Here is a 19,571-nt window from a genome sequence, read left to right as displayed (position 1 = left end):
CCCCAACATTAATCGTCTTGACTTTGATCGACATCGTGTCAACTGATCCGTGACAGATGGATTCTCTCTTATCGTCGCATCAATCAGGATAGCCACTTAGAGCTAACGAATTGGCATATCATAGACAGAGTTCGATGAAAAGACACTAAATTGTGAAGTATTAAATTTTAGACCAATGCCACAATCACATCATTGACGATGCTCAAAAAGTTAATTGCTTAATGCCACCGATAGCAATAACAGACTACTTCAAACGGAACTTTAATATTCACTTGAAAGTGAGGGAGAAAGCATCATTTCATCAGACGAGAAAGAAACAGGGGAAATAAATGGAGTTTCTACAAAAGACCAGCCACTCACATCCATCTCACCTCCAACTCAGCCACCTCACCACACCCAGATGTTCCACATTAGGTCCAGATAATTCGCCAATCAAGAAACCGAAGCAAAAAAGGGAAAAAAAAATACCTTTCACCCAAACCAAGTTCCAGACACAACGTACCAATTCATCGACACAAAACCCTCTGACTAACCACACCAACGCAGCAAACCAGGGTCTTCTCAGCTCATAAAAAAGACTAAACGATTGGAAAAGGAGAGGCACAAAAGATAAAAAATACTTCTACTATAGCAAAAAAAAAACGAAGGGGGGGTCGTATTCGAGTCCTTCGAGGCCAGAACCGCTGGCGACGAGGAGAAATCCCAACGGAAGCAGCGGCGCAGAGGCTCGAGTTAATCGGAGAAGATACAAGACAAGAGGAGGCGTTAGGTAAACGCTCACCTCTCCTTCTCTTTCTCGCCGTCGCCTTCTTCTCCGCCCTTTTTCGCAGCCGCCTCCGCTCTCTCCAGACTCAGCTTCCTTAATTAATTAGCTTAATCTCGATTATTTACTTACTAGGACGGCATCCACGGCATAACGGCCGGGCTTTCTTTGTTTCTCTTTAGATTAGTTATAAAAAAGAAACGGGAATTTGAACTTAATCTAAATTCTAAAGTCTAAACTAACCGGAAAATCCAAATAACCCATCCAATTTAATTTTTTTTTTAAAAAAAATATTTTTCTATAACTCTTTATTTTTATCTTAATATATTATTATTATTATTATTATTATTATTATTTTAGATTATGTACATAAAATATTTTTATTTTTTTTAAAATAAAATTTAATTTAATAAAAAAAATTCTAAATTCTAAATTTAATCCATTCTAGTCAAACTTAATCCGAATCCAGATTACATTACAAGACTGATTATTTTGTTTGGTTTCATTTTTAACTTGTAATGTAATGTAATCTGGATTACAAAATGTAATGAAATTTTGTAATCTGGATTACAAAACAAACACATTGTAATCTGATTACATTACGAGGTCACATTTTAACAAAAATTTGAATGTCAAATATACCCCTAGTATGTTGCCGCCCATCTTCGCCCTCCGCCACTGCCACCGCCCACCACCGCCACTGCCACCGCCCACCAGCGGCTGACGACCGATGGGTGCCGGCGACCGACGATCGGCGACGGTCGGCGATCGGCGATCGGCGACCGACGGCCGGCGGCCGGTGGCCGATGACCGTCGGCGACCGGCGGCCGGCGACCAGTGGTCGACGACCGGCGGCGACCGGCGGCCGGCGACGCCCGGTGATGGCCGACGACCGACGGCGACAAGCGGCCAGCGACCGGCGGCAGCGGCCACCACAAGCTCTGACAGAGATGTAGCGCCCGCCGGTAGAAGTCGTAAGATATTTTTATCATTTTATAATAATACGAATTACATTCCTTATAAAAATAATGGACGTCAAACAAAAGAATATAATCACCTTTGTAATTAAAGATTACATACATTTCATTACCAAACGTAGTAATGTAATCAAGATTACATTACATTACATTACAAATTTGATTACATTACAAGCTCAATTACATTACGCCCAACCAAACGTAGCCTAAATCAATTTTAAAACCTCTAACCAAATCTCATCCGAATCCAAAAATTCCTAATCCAAACCTGATTCTTTTCGATTTGGATTTATTTTTGACATCCCTATATCTAAATTACACTATTAATCTAGGATGATCAATTCAACTATGTTGGACCAGGTAGGGCTCGCAAGAGGAGGTTATGTTTATCTGTCAAAAGTTAAAACAACACCTTTCTCGACCGTTCAACTCAGATTAGCAGCAATAGTATAATTAAAATAAAGAACAAGAAAATAAAAGAAGAGACGCAGGGTTTACTTGATTACAACGTTTTTAATCCAAGGACAAATGAAAAGCTCTAAAAATCTCCTTCGATGAAGGCTGAGAAGCCTCTTACACTCGTTAATTGCTCAGACTTTTGCTAGGAAAAGAATACAGGGGTTGATGTATTTCCTAGGTCCAGACGTCTTTTTATAGCCCATGAAAAATCTTATCCGTGATTGGAAGGCGCCTCCAACAGGATGGAAGGCACCTCCAACAGGTTGGAAGGCACCTCCAGTAAGGTGCCAAAGGATAAAGTTTTATCCTTCGGCAACGGCTAAACTCAGCCTAGTCGAAGATACCTTTCATAGGGCTGGAAGGCGCCTTTGTACTGTTCATCGAAGGCGCCTTCTAGCCATCGAAGGCGCCTTCCACAGTGAAGCTGCGGAGGCGCGCAAAGATGCCTCGGAGGCGCCTTCAACTCCCTTTGAAGACGCTTCCAACAGTATTTCCAGTCTTCTTTTTGCTCTTCTGCTGCTCCGATAGCCTAAGTGATAGCGGTCATCCGGGATAGGGCTCACTCGAACCCATTTCCCGGTCTTCTCCTCGAGCAGGCTTCCGCTCCGGCTTCTCGTCCCTCGGAACGTCGCGCACATCTTTCTCGTGTACAGGTGTACTCTTCCGCAGCACCTCATCGCTCAGATGCACCGAGCCCGTCAACTCCCTTCCTGTGTCATCCTTCTCGCTAGCTGCATCTTCTATTCGACTTCTTGTGTTCCTAAGCTCCTGCACACTTAGACACAAAGATCAAATATAACAAGACCTAACTTTAACTTGGTTGATCACATCAAAAGTACCACGGGGTTCCAACAATCTCTCCTTTTTGATGTGCATCAACCCAAGTTCAAGTTAGGGAAAAAAACAAACAAATTGCAATAACATAAGTTTTGTAAAGAAATTGTAGAATTACATTAAGCATTAACATGCATTAAGTTGCAAAACTAAATTTGGCAATAAAATGTGATTTTTAAAAAGTGTTCCTTACTCTTCTAAATTTGTACCTATTCCTCCCCCTTTGATCACATTAAAAAAATAGGGAAATGTAACCAAAAAAAAAAGTTAGAAAATTTTGAAATTAATTTTTAGGGGGTAGTTAAAAATTTTCAAATAGAAAAAAAATTCTATAAAGACATACTTTAACTAATTTAAAAAACTTTAACTTATTAAAAGATAACAGTTATCAGTTAGATAACTAAACATTTATTTCAATTATTGACTTTCAGACTGTGGCGGGACACTAGGCCTTCTTGGTTATTGGAGCAACAACCACTTTCTAGACAAAGTATCTTAAAGAAATTAAGCATTTAATTTCTTTTCTGAATGCCAAAAAAAAAAGATAATTCAATTCAAATATATTTTTGGAACCCAATATAGGTTCCTGTAAGGGGATCGGTGATGACTAGAAGAGGGGTTGGATAGCTAGGTCACCCCTAATTTTGATTTTTCTCTACAAGGTTAGTTACTTAAGCGGAATACGAAAACTAAAGCAATGAAAATAAACAAGTAAGAGCAAACGTTAACACAAATCCTTTACGTGGTTCGGAGATTGCTTACTCCTACTCCACGACGTGTCCTTGAGGTGGACGAACCCTTGATCCTTTGGTGGATCAATCCCCGGCTAGCTCTTACTCCTTCTCGGTGGAGTACAGCCTCTCACAAAGCTCTCTTCCTCTTACAAGATGAAGACTTAGATTAGGAGGAAGAGGATGACTTGGAAGCTTTGGACAATTGCTAAGGAGTTATTCAACAAGTATGAGTAACCTCCTTCAAGCCCCAAAGCTTCCTATAAATAAGAGGAGAGAGTTGATCATCATATCAACTCATCTCGGCACCAGTTGACTGACAAAATCATCAATCGACTGGTATTATCGTTGAAGGTAGTCAACGGCTACTTCGCAGCACCAACAGTATGCCAACGGTCATTTACCAGTCGACTGCTAAAACTGTTGGGACCGAAAAGTAGCTAGAGGGGGGTGAATAGCTCGTCGCGTGCTCGTGTGCTTGGCGTTGTTTGTTTCTTCAAAGATGCAGCGGAAATATACAAGAAAACAACACTCAACGCTAACACTAAGGATTTACTTGGTATCCACCTCACAAGAGATGACTAATCCAAGGATCCACACACTCACGCACCCTCCACTATGAAACACACTCCTCTATGGTAACTACCGAAGGCGGAGAAGCCTTTACAAACTCTCAATACAAGAAGAAAAGAAAGGATATAAAATACAAGCAAAAGCTTACAATAAACCGTAACCCTAACTTCTCTTCTTGCTTTTGATCCGCCTCTTGACTTGGAAGAACCTCCAAGAATCTTCAAGAACTGGCGATCTGAACTTGAGAGAGAGCTGTGGAGTCGCTGGTGATGAGCGGAGATGAATCGTAGAAGCGATGCCGAAGGAATCGAGCGCCTGCAGCCTTTATCGACGCCAACGGTCGGATCCCGATCGATTGGATTGCTCCCAATCGATCGGGGAGGCTTTGGATCGATCCACTGATCGATCCAGAGCGCCTCTGTGCTCTTGGAATTTGCCTGGATCGATCGGCTGATCGATCCAGGGCTTATCGCGCGAAGTCGCAGCTCCCAATCGATCCACTTATCGATCCAGCAGGCTTCTGTGCGCTCGCGGCTGCCTCCCAATCGATCCACCGATCGATTGGGATGAAGGCTTCTCGCAGGGACTCTCTAATCGATCGGCTAATCGATTGGGCTCCAGCCAATCGATCGGCTAATCGATTGGGCTCCAGCCAATCGATCGGCTGATCGATCCAGCTATTGGTTTTTGCCCAAAACCAAGTCCCAAGCCCCCAAACCAACATCCGGTCAATCCATGACCTGTTGGTTCATCATGCCTAGCATCCGGTCACCCTTGACCTGCTAGGACTCCCTCACCAAGTGTCCGGTCAATCCCTTTGACCCACTTGGACTTTTCTTCATCTTGCCAAGTATCTGGTCACTCCCTTGACCTACTTGGACTTTCACCAGATGTCTGGTCAACCTTGACCCATCTGGATTTCTCCCGTGCCTGGATTCACTCACCAGGACTTCCATTCTGCCTAGCTTCACTCACTAGGACTCCTCTTCTACCTGGCTTCACTCACCAGGACTTTCACCTAGCTTCACTCACTAGGATTTTTCTTCTGCCTGGCTTCACTCATCAGGACTTTCACCTAGCTTCACTCACTAGGTCTTTCATCTGGCTTCACTCACCAGGATTTTCTCCTGCCTAGCTTCACTCACTAGGTCTTTCACCTGGCTTCACTCACCAGGATTCCCTTCTGCCTAACATCCCAGTTAGGACTTCCCAGTCAAGTATCCGGTCAACCTTGACCTACTTGACTCTTCTTCAACCAACCTAATCAGATCCTGATCAGAGGGGAATTGTACCAGACAATCTCCCCAAATGCACAACTGCATTGTCAAACATCGAAACCCAAACCAAGACTCAAGCTTGGTCAACCAGGTCAACCTTGACCTGAGGGATATTGCACCAACAATCTCTCCCTTTTTGATATTTGACAATACCACCTTTAAGTTAGGCTAATCTGATAGCCTCAACCTCCTTCATGCCACTAGGTAATGAAAGCATAAGTTAAACCTTTCATTCTCCTCCTAAGAGGGCAAACTCCCTCTAGGTAATGAAGTTCTAACTTAAACCCTTCATTCTCCCCCTATTGGCACACATCAACCCCACCTTTAGGCACACATCAACAAATTCACTTGCTGAAAACTCTCCCCCTGAAGAGTTGCTCATCGTTGTTCACAACTTCACTCGTTGTGATCAACACAATAATGAAGGTCTCATACCCTTCATTATCCTTAAACCTACATTCTCCCATTAATGTAGTCAAATGCCCACCCTTGAGCATTTTTAACATAAACCACTTGAACAATGAGGATATCCACTTCCCATTAAGGTTTAAACACTCAACCTTGAGCATGGTCCGAAAAAAAAAGGTTAACCACCTTCCAAGGTTCATGAAAAATAATTTTCATGTCTTTAAAGAGTCCCTCCCCCTAAAGACATGGTGGTAACTTCTGTCATTGCACCAACAATGACTTGGAATCCCTAAACCTTTAGGAAACCCAAATTTAGAAGTTTTGAGGTTCAAATATTCAATATTTGAAGCAAACCTCAACCTAAACTTCTACTTAGTCTTCCTTAACCAATTCATTCTTGTTTTCAACATGAAAACACCCTTTTTATGTATACAAATGTATTTTGAGGGGTTTGAAATGGTTACCTAGACTAACCATGGTTCAAAAATGCTGAGATCAGGCTTTACCAGCCAAAATTAGTATCTTGGATCGATCGGAGTTGGGTTCCAATCGATCGGACCATTCTGAATCGATCCACTGATCGATTCAGAAGGGTTGGATCGATCGGTGGATTGATCCAGACGGCTTCTGTTCGCGAGAAGCATGTTCTCAATCGATCGCCTGATCGATTGAGACCCTTCAATCGATCGGGTGATCGATTGAGGTCTGATAGTTGTTGAAATTTCATTTCAGTCAACTTCAGAAACTCCTAGAAAATTCTACAAAATTTCAAAAATCGTGAAAATTTGTGTAGACATTATTTAGAGTATACTTTATCATGAAAAAATAGTTTTCTATGAAAATACATCATATTTTTAAAGATTGACACAAACTTGAGAACTTGCAAAAACCTTAGTGTTTTCTTCAAGTTTTGTGTCTAACTATTCAATGATGATTACTATTAAAAGATAGCCTTCACCAAAGTTTTCCAAAAGCATTTTAAAAATATTTTCAAAACCAATATCCCACCATGTTCCTTGGGCTTAATGCACATGACTTGTACATTAGCTTTCCCAATGATGGGAAAACACATAACTATGTGTTTTGATGAATTTAAAACTCAAAAGATTGCACTAAATCAGCATGATGAGTTTTGTTCATCATCCTAACATCTCACTTGTATTTATTGTGCACAAAACATATACAAGTCATCTTATAGGTCTTTGTGAGATGTAAAAGTTGGTTTTGCCCTAATCTAGGGATCATGCATATCTATCTAGGCATTTTGTAGATATTAGACATCTACCTTGGATGTCACTTGTTGATACACTTGTACCACTTGTTACAAAGACCACTTGTTGGTACAAGTTGATAAATGTCATTTGTCCTTAATTTTAAGGAATTAAAAATAATTCATGATATGTTATGGCATACATCAAAAAGAAATAATTTTCAAAAGAAAATTTCCTATAACTACATGATGTATGTATGCATGACATGGTATTTTTATGTTTTTCATCATAAGGTATGAATGAAAAAATAATCATGATGTCATGGCATATAATGAGCAAACAATCATGGCAAAGTTTAGCATAAATAAAATACCTAGATTACCTACCTAAGTATCCTTAACCCTTAGCTAAGTTAAAAATTAAACCTAGATTGCCCTCTAAATGCTTCAAGAAAATGTCAAACCCTAAATTGACATTTCTAGTTCTCTTGATTAACTTATGCCAATTGAAATAAATCTTATTCCTCAAATGTTGACATATTTCATTTTTGCACAAGAGTAGCATTTTAAATTAAGGCTTAGATTTGCCTTAAATTACTAAGAAAATATCAAAATCTCAACTTGGTATTTCTTATGTCTTCCCAAATTGTGTCAATTAAAATTAAAATCAATATATCCGGAATTAGGCACATTTTACTCTTCCAAAGAGTAAATGATAAATCCATTTCATTTTTAAAGGTTAATAATAACCTTGAAAAAGCTCCTTGAGTGTCAATTTCCTCAAAGTTGGGTTAACTACCATTCTTCTTAGAGTTGACACTCTCTAACCCATCTATGGGGTAGAGAAGATGTTCCTATGAACCCAAAACCTATTGGTGCTCCTTGGATGCTCTAGGTATTCACTAGGGATAGCTTCCCTAGATACCTTCCTAGTGACCTTATTTGGCTTTTTAGAAGCCTTGGTCACATTTTCTAGGTCAACTCTAGGGATTTCTTCCCTTGTGACCTTCTTAGTGACTTTCTTTGACTTCTTAGAAGTCTTAGTCACATTTGTTGCAAAAATACTCTTAGGGATGACCTTCCTAGTATTCTTGACTTGACCACTAGACCTAGGGTTTGTTCCATAGCTATATGGAACTCTATGGTAAGTAGGTACATCCTTTTTGGTTTTAGGTTTGTATCCCAAACCTCTATGGCCCTTGGATGACCCTTGTTGTCTTAAACCTAGATTTTGCTCATTTTGCCCTTTAAGGATATTTTCCATCCTTTTTAGGGTCTTTTATAGTTTGTCAAGTCTTGACCTCAAGACTTGATTTTCCATCACTAAGTCTTTAGTTTTTGGTTTTTCATTAAGTCCATGAGCATTTTTATTTTTAGGCTTGTAACTATGGTCCTTAGTGTTATTGCCTAAATTCTTATCTACCTTTCTAAACCTAGGTTGAGAGGTTTTAGAATGAAAAGCTACATGATTTTCCTTAACTTTATCATGCTTCCTATTTTCATGGTAAATAGCATTGAAATGATATAAGTTAGAACTATCATGCTTTTTACCATAATTTAAAGGGGTAGGCTCAATGAAGGTTACCTTTCTTTTTACCTTGGAGGCTCCCCCTTGACTTGAGCTTCCTCCATGAGCCTTGGCCACCTTCTTCCCCTTAGGGCATTGACTTCGGTAATGCCCCTTTTGGTTGCAAGAAAAGCACACAATGTGCTCCTTGCTCTTCTTTGTTCCGGGGATGGTCTCCTTGGGCTTCTCCTTGCCCTTTTGTGCCACTCGGCCCTTCTTCTTGGCCAAGTTGGGACACTTGCTCTTGTAGTGCCCATTCTTCCTACACTTAAAACATATAATATGATTCTTATTTTTAGTTGAAATGTTTATACCTTCTTGTGTAGGGGTGGCACTTGCTCCTCCATGTGATGTGGATGTAGAGGCTTCCTCTTGATCCGATAGTGATGCTCCTCCATTAGATCTTTCTTGACTTGTAGAGGTGGAAGCTTCTTCATCCTCTTCTTTTCTTGACCCGGATGTAGAAGATTCTCCTTGCTCTTGATCCGGTGTCAATGAAGATTGCTCCCCCTCAATCCTAGAGGTGGAGGCTTCTTCATCTTCATCTTGTACATGGAACAAGGAGTATGCTCCTTCCTTGTTCCCTTCATTGCATTCCCTCGAAGATGAAGCTTCTTCTTGGACTTCTTCTTCAGAACTTGAGTATCTCTCAACTTCGGAGTCCTCTTCCTCTTCCTCTTGATTTTGCTCCAATGAGTCACCCTCTTTGGATTCTTCTTGGATTGGTGCAGTGGAGGGGATCTCATGTATTGATGCCAATTTGCTCCATAGCTCCTTGACATCCTTTAACTCTCCAACTTGAGCCAAAATATTGCTTGGCAATAAATTGACCAAAAGCTTGGTCACTTTATCATTTGCCTTGCTCCTTTGAATTTGCTCTTGACTCCATTTGCTTTTCTTCAGAGGCTTGCCCTTGGAGTTTGTTGGAGCTTCGAAACCTTCCATAAGAGCAAACCATTGCTCTATCTCCACCATTAAGAAGTTTTCGATCCTTGATTTCCAAAGATCGAAGCTTGTAGATGTGTACGGTGGAGCCACCCTTGTGTCAAATCCAAGTCCATCTTGGAATTGCATCTTGAAGTTGAGCTCCTTGACTTCTTTGACTTTGATGAATTTGCTCCAACTTCTTCACCCTCTAGCTTTACTTGTTTTGTTTGCCCCTTCCGGCGATGATTCCGGTGAAGAGCGACCTCGCTCTGATACCACTTGTTGGGACCGAAAAGTAGCTAGAGGGGGAGTGAATAGCTCTTCGCGTGCTCGTGTGCTTGGCGGTGTTTGTTTCTTCAAAGATGCAGCGGAAATATACAAGAAAACAACACTCAACGCTAACATTAAGGATTTACTTGGTATCCACCTCACAAGAGGTGACTAATCCACGGATCCACACACTCACACACCCTCCACTATGAAACACACACCTCTACGGTAACTACCGAAGGCGGAGAAGCCTTTACAAACTCTCAATACAAGAAGAAAAGAAAGGATATGAAATACAAGCAAAAGCTTACAATAAACCGTAACCCTAACTTCTCTTCTTGCTTTTGATCCGCCTCTTGACTTGGAAGTATTGGTGCAGTTAGCACTAACGGTCTAACTCAGGTTTTGATGAATGACAAATCAGGTTAAGTTAGGTTCGTTGTTATCTAACACTCTGATCGAGTGTGCAGGATAAGTCCAGCTAGGTCGACGGGCTGACCGGATAGCTGGCGAGAAGTCCAAGCGGGTCGACGGGCTAACCGGACGCTTGGCGAGAAGTCCAGCTAGGTCGACGGGCTGATCGGATAGCTGGCGAGAAGTCCAGACGAGTCGACGGGCTGACCGGACGTCTGGCAAGTAAGTAAGGTAAGTCACTGGAGGGGAGTGATTGTGAGGACGCGTTCCCGGGAAGGGGACATTAGGCGTCGATCTGGCTTAGATCCATTTCGGATGTCTAAGTCGAGATCGTGACTAGATTCCGGTCTCGGAAAGACGGAATCTAAGTCATACTCTTTTTATCCATCTGTTGAACTTTAACTTTGCTAACAATCTGTTTTACAGGATGTATATTTGCCTCGGACTAACTTTGTTTTGCAGGAAAAGGGAGTTTTCTGGAACAAGGTGGGGCCGAAGGATAGGCGCTTCAATTTATCCACCAAGTCGTCGCCACGTGGAGCATCTCGGTTTGAGCAGCTCGTCACATTCCGCCGGAAGGAATCCAGCGCCGATATAAAAGAAGCCCAGGCGAGCTTTAGTATCAATCAATCAAGTCGAGAACTCTTCTCACCTGGTCTTCTTTGCCGACGCTCGATGACGCCAACAAAGCTCCGACACTACGCTCCGATCTTTTCCCTTTTGTCGGTATTTGTTTTCAGTTTTTATTCCTGTACGGTTCTTTTGTAATCATCATTTCGAATTGCTAGTGATTGCCCAACGAAAGTGGTCAAGGACCACGGGTCTTCGAGTAGGAGTCGTCACAGGCTCCGAACGAAGTAAAACCATTGTGTCTATTTTACTTTTCCGCTGCGTTTATACTCGATATTTTCAAATCGATATTCACCCCCCCTCTATCGAATCTAACGGTCTTACAAGTGGTATCAGAGCAGGTACCGCTCTGATTTGGTGCAACCACCAATCAGACAGGGGGTGAATTTTTTTCTTTCAATTAATTCTAAAACTGGTGTATGTTTAACTTAAATTAGTGCAACACGAATCTCTATTTTTTTTTCTATTTTTCTCTTCCCGCACTACTAATCCAAGACCAAGTCTTGGGATATTTTTTTGGTTATTTACCTGTGCACAGAATGTCCCAACAAGAAGGATTCAGCACAGTACGACCTCCACTCTTCAACGGGGACGACTTTCCATACTGGAAGAAGCGCATGGAGGTTTACCTCAAAACAGACTTCGACCAATGGATGAGCGTTACGAGACCCTACAAGATTCCTGCAGACACCTCCGGGAATATACTGGATCCTGAAGACTGGACAGCTGACTTGAAGAAGAAGGCGTCAACCGAAAATAAAGCAATCAACACTCTACAGTGCGGATTGACAAGAGAAGAACTAAACAGAGTCGGTCCACACAAGAACGCTAAAGAGCTGTGGGACAAGTTGATCGAGCTGCACGAGGGAACGAGCGACGCCAAGGTAACCAAACGAGACTTGCTCTTAAATAAAATTTTTAATATAAAAATGCAGGAAGGTGAAACGGCGAATCAGCTTCACGCGAGGATCAAGGACATCCTCAACGGGCTTCATGCGATAGGCCATCAGATGGAAAACAGAGACTTAATAAGGTACGCATTAAATGCTTTTCCACGTAATAGTTTGTGGGCATCAATAGTGGATGCCTACAAAATTTCTAAAAATCTCTCTAAGTTAAAGTTAGATGAACTTTTCTGTGAATTGGAATTACACGAACAAACTAATGCTGGAGCCGAGAAAGGTATAGCCTTATTTGCAGGTTCCTCCAAAGAAAAGAAAAGCAAGCCTGAACTTGAAGAAGACTCCGATCAAGATTCTGAAGACGAAGAACACCTGGTGAACTTGGTAAGAAAACTGTTCACCAGGAGAAAAGGAGAAAAAGGACCTTCAAAAGATCAGTTCTCCCTCAGAACAAAAGAACGTGACTTGCTACGGATGCAATAAAAAGGGACACTACAAGAACGAATGCCCAAAACTGAAGTTCGACAAACCGAAGCCAACCAAAAAGAAGGCACTCAAAGCAACGTGGGACGACTCCTCGGACGAATCGGAAGAAGAAGAGCAGAAACATCAGAGCCACCTCGCACTGATGGCCCACGAAGCTGAAACAGAAGACGAGTCAGAAGATGAAGACGGGTCTGAACCCGAAACAAGCCACGAGTCCGTACTCGTTTCCGAAGACTCGAATGAGGTATATTTTAATTTAAACAAAATTTTTTTTAGAATTATTTCCTGTTTAAATAATAAATTAACTAAAGTAGAAAATGAAAACAAATCACTTCTTGAGGAAAATCAAAACCTCAAGGAACAAATCAAAAATTCAAATCCAACTCAAGATCTAACACTTGAGGAGGAGAATTTATCATTAAAAAATGAGATTAACAATTTAAAAGAAATGTTAGAAAAATTCACAACAAGATCAAAAAATCTAGACTTAATCCTAAATAATCAAAAAGCATGTTATAATAAAACCGGACTAGGATATAAGTCGAATTCAAATAAAACCTTCAAATCATTAATAACCCAATATAAATCAACCAATCTAGCTTGGGTTCCGAAAGCGTGTCTGACCACGCAAGTAGGACTTAATCAATATTATATACCTAAAGAAAAAATATATTATATAAAATCGAATAAACCAAACCAAAATCCAAAATACAAACCTAAATCAAATTCAAAATCTAAACATTTTAAAAATCAACAAAATTATCACCAAGTTAACCATAACTATAAAAAGAATCGACACAAACCTAAAACCAAAATCTAAATTAATGGCCAATAATTCAGGGGGAGGCTCCAGAATAGCTGGCACCTCCAAAACTAACCTACCCGACAGGGTAACCCAAAACAAACTAACCCGGCAGGGTAATTAGGATTAGTTAAAAAGAGACCAAGTTTAACTTGACTCATGGTACTGGTGAAGTTTTTGGATGATAGTACGTTAGGGAAGCTTGGGCATCGCATGTCTAGAAAGATATGGCTTCGATCTGGTGCATTTGGCCAAGTGGAACTGACCGAAGCTACCCTTAAACGAATCCTAACCAGTTAGACCAAGATTTAGTACTAAGTTCCGTGGATAGGACTATTCGGAAAACCTCGAAAGGTTGGTTACTTCTAATGATGTCAATGTGACTCACTAAGCTTAGAAGTTTATCCGGAGAATGCCTATTTGTGGAAACCAAAGCTAAGTCTGAATCTAACACAAGTTAAACCAAAACTCTGTAATCAAACCAATTTCATCTCACAAAATCATAGGATTCCCTGATTGATAATATAGATCGGGTGAGATGAATAAGTCTTAAATTTTAAACTTAAAAATTAATTTCAAATTTTAATTTTAAAAATTAATTTCAAAATTTTAATTTTAAACTTAAAAATTAATTTCAAATTTTAACTTCAAATTTAAATTTTAAAACTTAAAACTAAAAGGACTAACGTTAAATCCCACTTACTGTAGGAAACCAAGTGGATTTTGGACAGTGGTTGCTCCAAACATATGACCGGAGATCACACCAAGTTCACGCAACTCACTTACAAAAGCTTAGGAACAGTTGCCTTTGGAAACAACGGCAAACTCAAGGTAATTGGTATAGGTAATATTGAATTAAAAATAGACTTTATAATTACAAATGTTTTACTTGTTGAAAATTTTAAATATAATCTTCTAAGCATAAGTCAATTGTGTGATACTAGGTATAAGGTCAAATTTCTAGCCACAGAGTGTTTAATCAAACATCTAAATAATCCTACCATAAGCCTAAAAGGTTTTAGAAAAGACAACATCTATGCCATCAACTTAACCACTTCTTCCAATAAGTGTTATTTAACACAAAAAGAAGAAACATGGTTATGGCATAGAAGAATGTCACACACCAATTTTCGAAATATAAGCAAACTAAATGGACTTGTGAGGGGTTTACCAAAATTACCTAACTTAGATTCAACCATATGTAATGCTTGTCAACAAGGCAAACAAACTAAATCCACTCACAAACAAACAAATCAACCACAAACGAACTCAATATTAGAACTTATACATTTAGACCTCTTTGACTCCCATGGAGTCAAATCCATAAATGGAAACTTATATTGTTTAGTAATTATAGATGATTATTCTAGGTTTACTTGGGTAAAATTCTTAAAATATAAAGATGAAACTTGTGAAATCTTTATAAACTTCTGCAAACAAATTGAAAATGAAAAAGGGATTAAAATCAAAAGAATCAGGAGTGACAACGGGGGAGAATTTAAAAATCACAAATTTAACAGTTTCTGCCTTAAAAATGGTTACCATCATGAATTTTCATGTCCTAAAACCCCCAACAGAATGGGATTGTAGAGAGAAAAAAATAGAACCTTACTTGAAGCCTCTAGAACAATGTTAAATGAGTATAACCTACCTAAATACCTTTGGGCAGAAGCTGTCAGTACAGCCTGCTATGTACAGAACAGAACAACAATAAATAAAACCCATAACAAAACCTTCTTCGAAATATTTTATAATAAACAACCCAATATAAAATATTTTAAAGTGTTTGGGTGCCCAGTTTTCATCTTAAATACAAGAGAACACTTAGGAAAATTCTCCTCTAAAATTGAAAATGGAATCTTTGTAGGATACTCCCTAAATAGTAGAGGTTATAGAATTTACAATAAGGTTACCTTAAAAATTGAAGAAACTACTAATGTAAAATTTGAAGAAACTAAACAAAACTTAGAACTTACACAACCACCTGAATTTGTTCCAGAAACCAACCAAACTCTAAGTCATGAAGAAGAGGAACAACATCAAGAAAATGAACCCCCTAGAACCATAAGAGTGAATCCCAACCATCCAACCAATCAAATAATTGGTGACCCAGACCTAAGGGTTCAAACCAGATCATCTTTTAGGAACTTGAGTCAAATCTCCTTGATTTCAAAGATAGAACCCAAAACTATAGATGAATCCCTACTAGACCCAGACTGGATTATAGCCATGCAAGAAGAACTAGCCCAATTTGAGCGTAATGAAGTTTGGGACCTAGTACCACCACCTAAGAACAAGAAAATAATAGAAACAAAATGGGTATTTAGAAACAAATTAAGTGAAACTGGGGAAATCACTAGAAATAAGGCTAGGCTAGTTGCCAAAAGGTTTAGTCAGGTTGAAGGACTTGACTATGATGAAACCTATGCCCCAGTAGCCAGATTAGAATCCATTAGAATGTTACTAAGTTATGCAGCCCATAAGGGGTTCAAACTATACCAAATGGATGTTAAGTCTGCCTTTCTCAATGGACTAATAAAAGAAGAAGTTTATGTAGGTCAACCTCCTGGGTTTGAAAGTCTAGAACACCCTGATTATGTATTTAAGTTAAAGAAAGCATTATATGGACTTAAACAAGCACCCAGGGCATGGTATGAAAGGCTAACATCCTACTTAACATCTAAAGGATTCAAACAAGGTCAAATTGACCCAACCTTGTTTGTTAAATCATTGAATTCAAACATATTTATTGCACAAATTTATGTAGATGATATAATATTTGGTTCAACAAATTCAGATTTTTTAGAGGAATTTATTAATCTAATGGAAAAAGAATTTGAAATGAGCCTAGTAGGAAAATTAACTTATTTCTTAGGATTACAAATCAAACAAACAAATGAGGGAAATTACATTTATCAACACAAATACACTAAAGAATTACTTAAAAAATTCGGAATGGAAAATACAAAAGAAATAAAAACACCTATGGCAGTGAACACAATCTTAGATAATGACCCAAATGGAAAATCAGTTGACCTAAAATATTATAGGAGTGCAATAGGTAGCCTACTGTACTTAACTGCAAGCCGACCTGATATTTTATTTGTAGTTAGTATGTGTGCTAGATACCAAACTTGTGCTAAGGAATCCCACTTGACACAAGTTAAAAGAATTTTTAGATATCTTAAAGGAACAACAAATGTAGAAATTTGGTATCCTAGAACCAATAATTTTGAACTAATAGGGTATTCTGACTCAGATTATGCTGGATGTAAATTAGACCGCAAGAGCACAAGTGGAGGATGCCAATTATTAGGTTCATCACTTGTTAGCTGGTTTAGTAGAAAACAACATTGTGTTGCTCTATCTACAACTGAGTCAGAATACATAGCTATAGGTGAATGTGTTGCACAATTACTATGGATGATGCATACTCTAAAAGATTTCAACTTAAACATTACAAATGTAAAAGTATTAATTGATAATATAAGTTCAATTAACTTAACCAAGAACCCTGTGCATCATTCAAGAACCAAACATATTGAAGTTAGGCACCACTTTATCAGGGATCATGTTACTAAAGGTGATATTGAACTCAAATACATTGAGTCCAAATCAAATTTAGCTGACATTTTCACAAAACCACTCCCTGAAAGTGAGTTTAGCAACTTACGCCGAAAATTAGGAATGTGCTCAATAGACTAGGAATTTTAAATTTCAAAATTGTTTTCAATCACTCCTTCAAATTATAAGTCAAATTTATTTGTTTTCAAAACCTTCCATTTTTAGACGTTCAAAAACAGTTTTGGCCTTAGACTAGCTTGGAATCCATAGAAAGCATGCACCCATAGGGCTAGTTTTTGAGCATCTCACCAACACTTTAGGTTTACCTTGCGTGTGTTTGACAAACATAGAAAGGGGTGAGATGCATAGGCCAACCGTCTGGACTTAAGATGCTTATCTCAGTGCATCAGCATAAGTCTGGACATTAAATACAAATCAGACAGTAATCAGATTAAGTTCATCAGTCAAGTCAAACACTGACTGCTTATAATCAACTTAATCTGACTAACCAAGTGAAAACTACTATTTTCTGATAGTTAGTTAGTAACTAATTGGTTAGACAGCTGTTTAAATTTTAGTATCAAGTTCAGGGGGAAAAATTAATTAAAATATTATGTGTTTGAAAAATGCCTTTTAAAACTAACTTGTGGTTGAACATCAGTTTACAAAGAGTTAAAATTTAACTAAGTATTTGAAAAACTTGGAAGTTTAATTCCACCTAATTTTCACACCTGATTTTAAAAGTTAACTATTGAAAATTAAACTTTCCAAATTTCGCTTTTATCAAATTAGCCTTAATTTTTTCAAATTTAGCTTGATTAACTTTGAAAATTGTTTTCTTGAACCAAACTCAGATTTTTACAGTAACTCTACACTATGATTGTTCACCCTTGTGTTTTTTGATGAATGCCAAAGGGGGAGGGTTAGGTGGCTAAGTTAAGAACAACTAATTGCCAACTTGAAAAACTAACTTAAAACCTTAAAAACATCGAAAATCATGCTTGATTTTTGTATATATTTATCACTAACTTAACCAGGTTGTCATTCCATCAAAAAGGGGGAGATTGTTGGTGCAGTTAGCACTAACGGTCTAACTCAGGTTTTGATGAATGACAAATCAGGTTAAGTTAGGTTCGTTGTTATCTAACACTCTGATCGAGTGTGCAGGATAAGTCCAGCTAGGTCGACGGGCTGACCGGATAGCTGGCGAGAAGTCCAAGCGGGTCGACGGGCTGACCGGACGCTTGGCGAGAAGTCCAGCTAGGTCGACGGGCTGACCGGATAGCTGGCGAGAAGTCCAGACGGGTCGACGGGCTGACCGGACGTCTGGCAGGTAAGTAAGGTAAGTCACTGGAGGGGAGTGACTGTGAGGACGCGTTCCCGGGAAGGGGACATTAGGCGTCGATCCGGCTTAGATCCATTTCGGATGTCTAAGTCGAGATCGTGACTAGATTTCGGTCTCGGAAAGACGGAATCTAAGTCATACTCTTTTTATCCATCTGTTGAACTTTAACTTTGCTAACAATCTGTTTTACAGGATGTATATTTACCTCGGACTAACTTTGTTTTGCAGGAAAAGGGAGTTTTCTGGAACAAGGTGGTCCGGGCGCCCGGAGGGGATCCGGGCGCCCAGAGGTCCGGGCGCCCGGAAGGGATTCGGGCGCCCGGAAGGGATCCGGGCGCCCGGAAGGCGAATTCTATCCAGCCAAGTCGTCGCCACGTGGAGCATCTCGGTTTGAGCAGCTACGTCACATTCCAGGCGCCCGGAACAGCATATAAAAGAAGCCTCAGGCAGGAGCTTCAGTATCAATCAATCAAGCCGAGAACTCTTCTACTGCTGGTCTTGCTGCTCGACGTTCAGTGCGACGCCAACAAAGCTCCGACACTACGCTCCGATCTTTTCCCTTTTTGTCGGTATTTGTTTTCAGTTTTCATTAGCATTCCCTGTACGGTTCTTTTGTAATCATCATTTCGAATTGCTAGTGATTGCCCAACGAAAGTGATCAAGGACCACGGGCCTTCGAGTAGGAGTCGTCACAGGCTCCGAACGAAGTAAAACCATTGTGTCTATTTTATTTTTCCGCTGCGTTTATACTCGATATTTTCAAATCGATATTCACCCCCCCTCTATCGAATCTAACGGTCTTACAGGAAGAACCAACAAGAATCTTCAAGAACTGGCGATCTGAACTGGAGAGAGAGTTGTGGAGTCGCTGGTGATGAGCGGAGATGAATCGTAGAAGCGATGCTGAAGGAATCGAGCGCCTGCAGCCTTTATTGACGCCAACGGTCGGATCCCGATCGATTGGATTGCTCCCAATCGATCGGGGAGGCTTTAGATCGATCCACTGATCGATCCAAAGCACCTCTGTGCTCTTGGAATTTGCCTGGATCGATCGGCTGATCGATCCAGGGCTTATCGCGCGAAGTCGCAGCTCCCAATCGATCCACTGATCGATTGGGACCTCTGGATCGATCCACTGATCGATCTAGCAGGCTTCAGTGCGCTCGCGGCTGCCTCCCAATCGATCCACCGATCGATTGGGACGAAGGCTTCTCGCAGGGACTCTCCAATCGATCGGCTAATCGATTGGGCTCTAGCCAATCGATCGGCTGATCGATCCAGCTGCTGGTTTTTGCCCAAAACCAAGTCCCAAGCCCCCAAACCAACATCCGGTGAATCCATGACCTGTTGGTTCATCATGCCTAGCATCCGGTCACCCTTGACCTGCTAGGACTCCCTCACCAAGTGTTCGGTCAATCCCTTTGACCCACTT

Source organism: Zingiber officinale, chromosome 8A (genome assembly GCF_018446385.1).
Source record: "Zingiber officinale cultivar Zhangliang chromosome 8A, Zo_v1.1, whole genome shotgun sequence".
Classification (NCBI taxonomy): Eukaryota; Viridiplantae; Streptophyta; class Magnoliopsida; order Zingiberales; family Zingiberaceae; genus Zingiber; species Zingiber officinale.
This window is presented reverse-complemented; position numbering follows the sequence as displayed.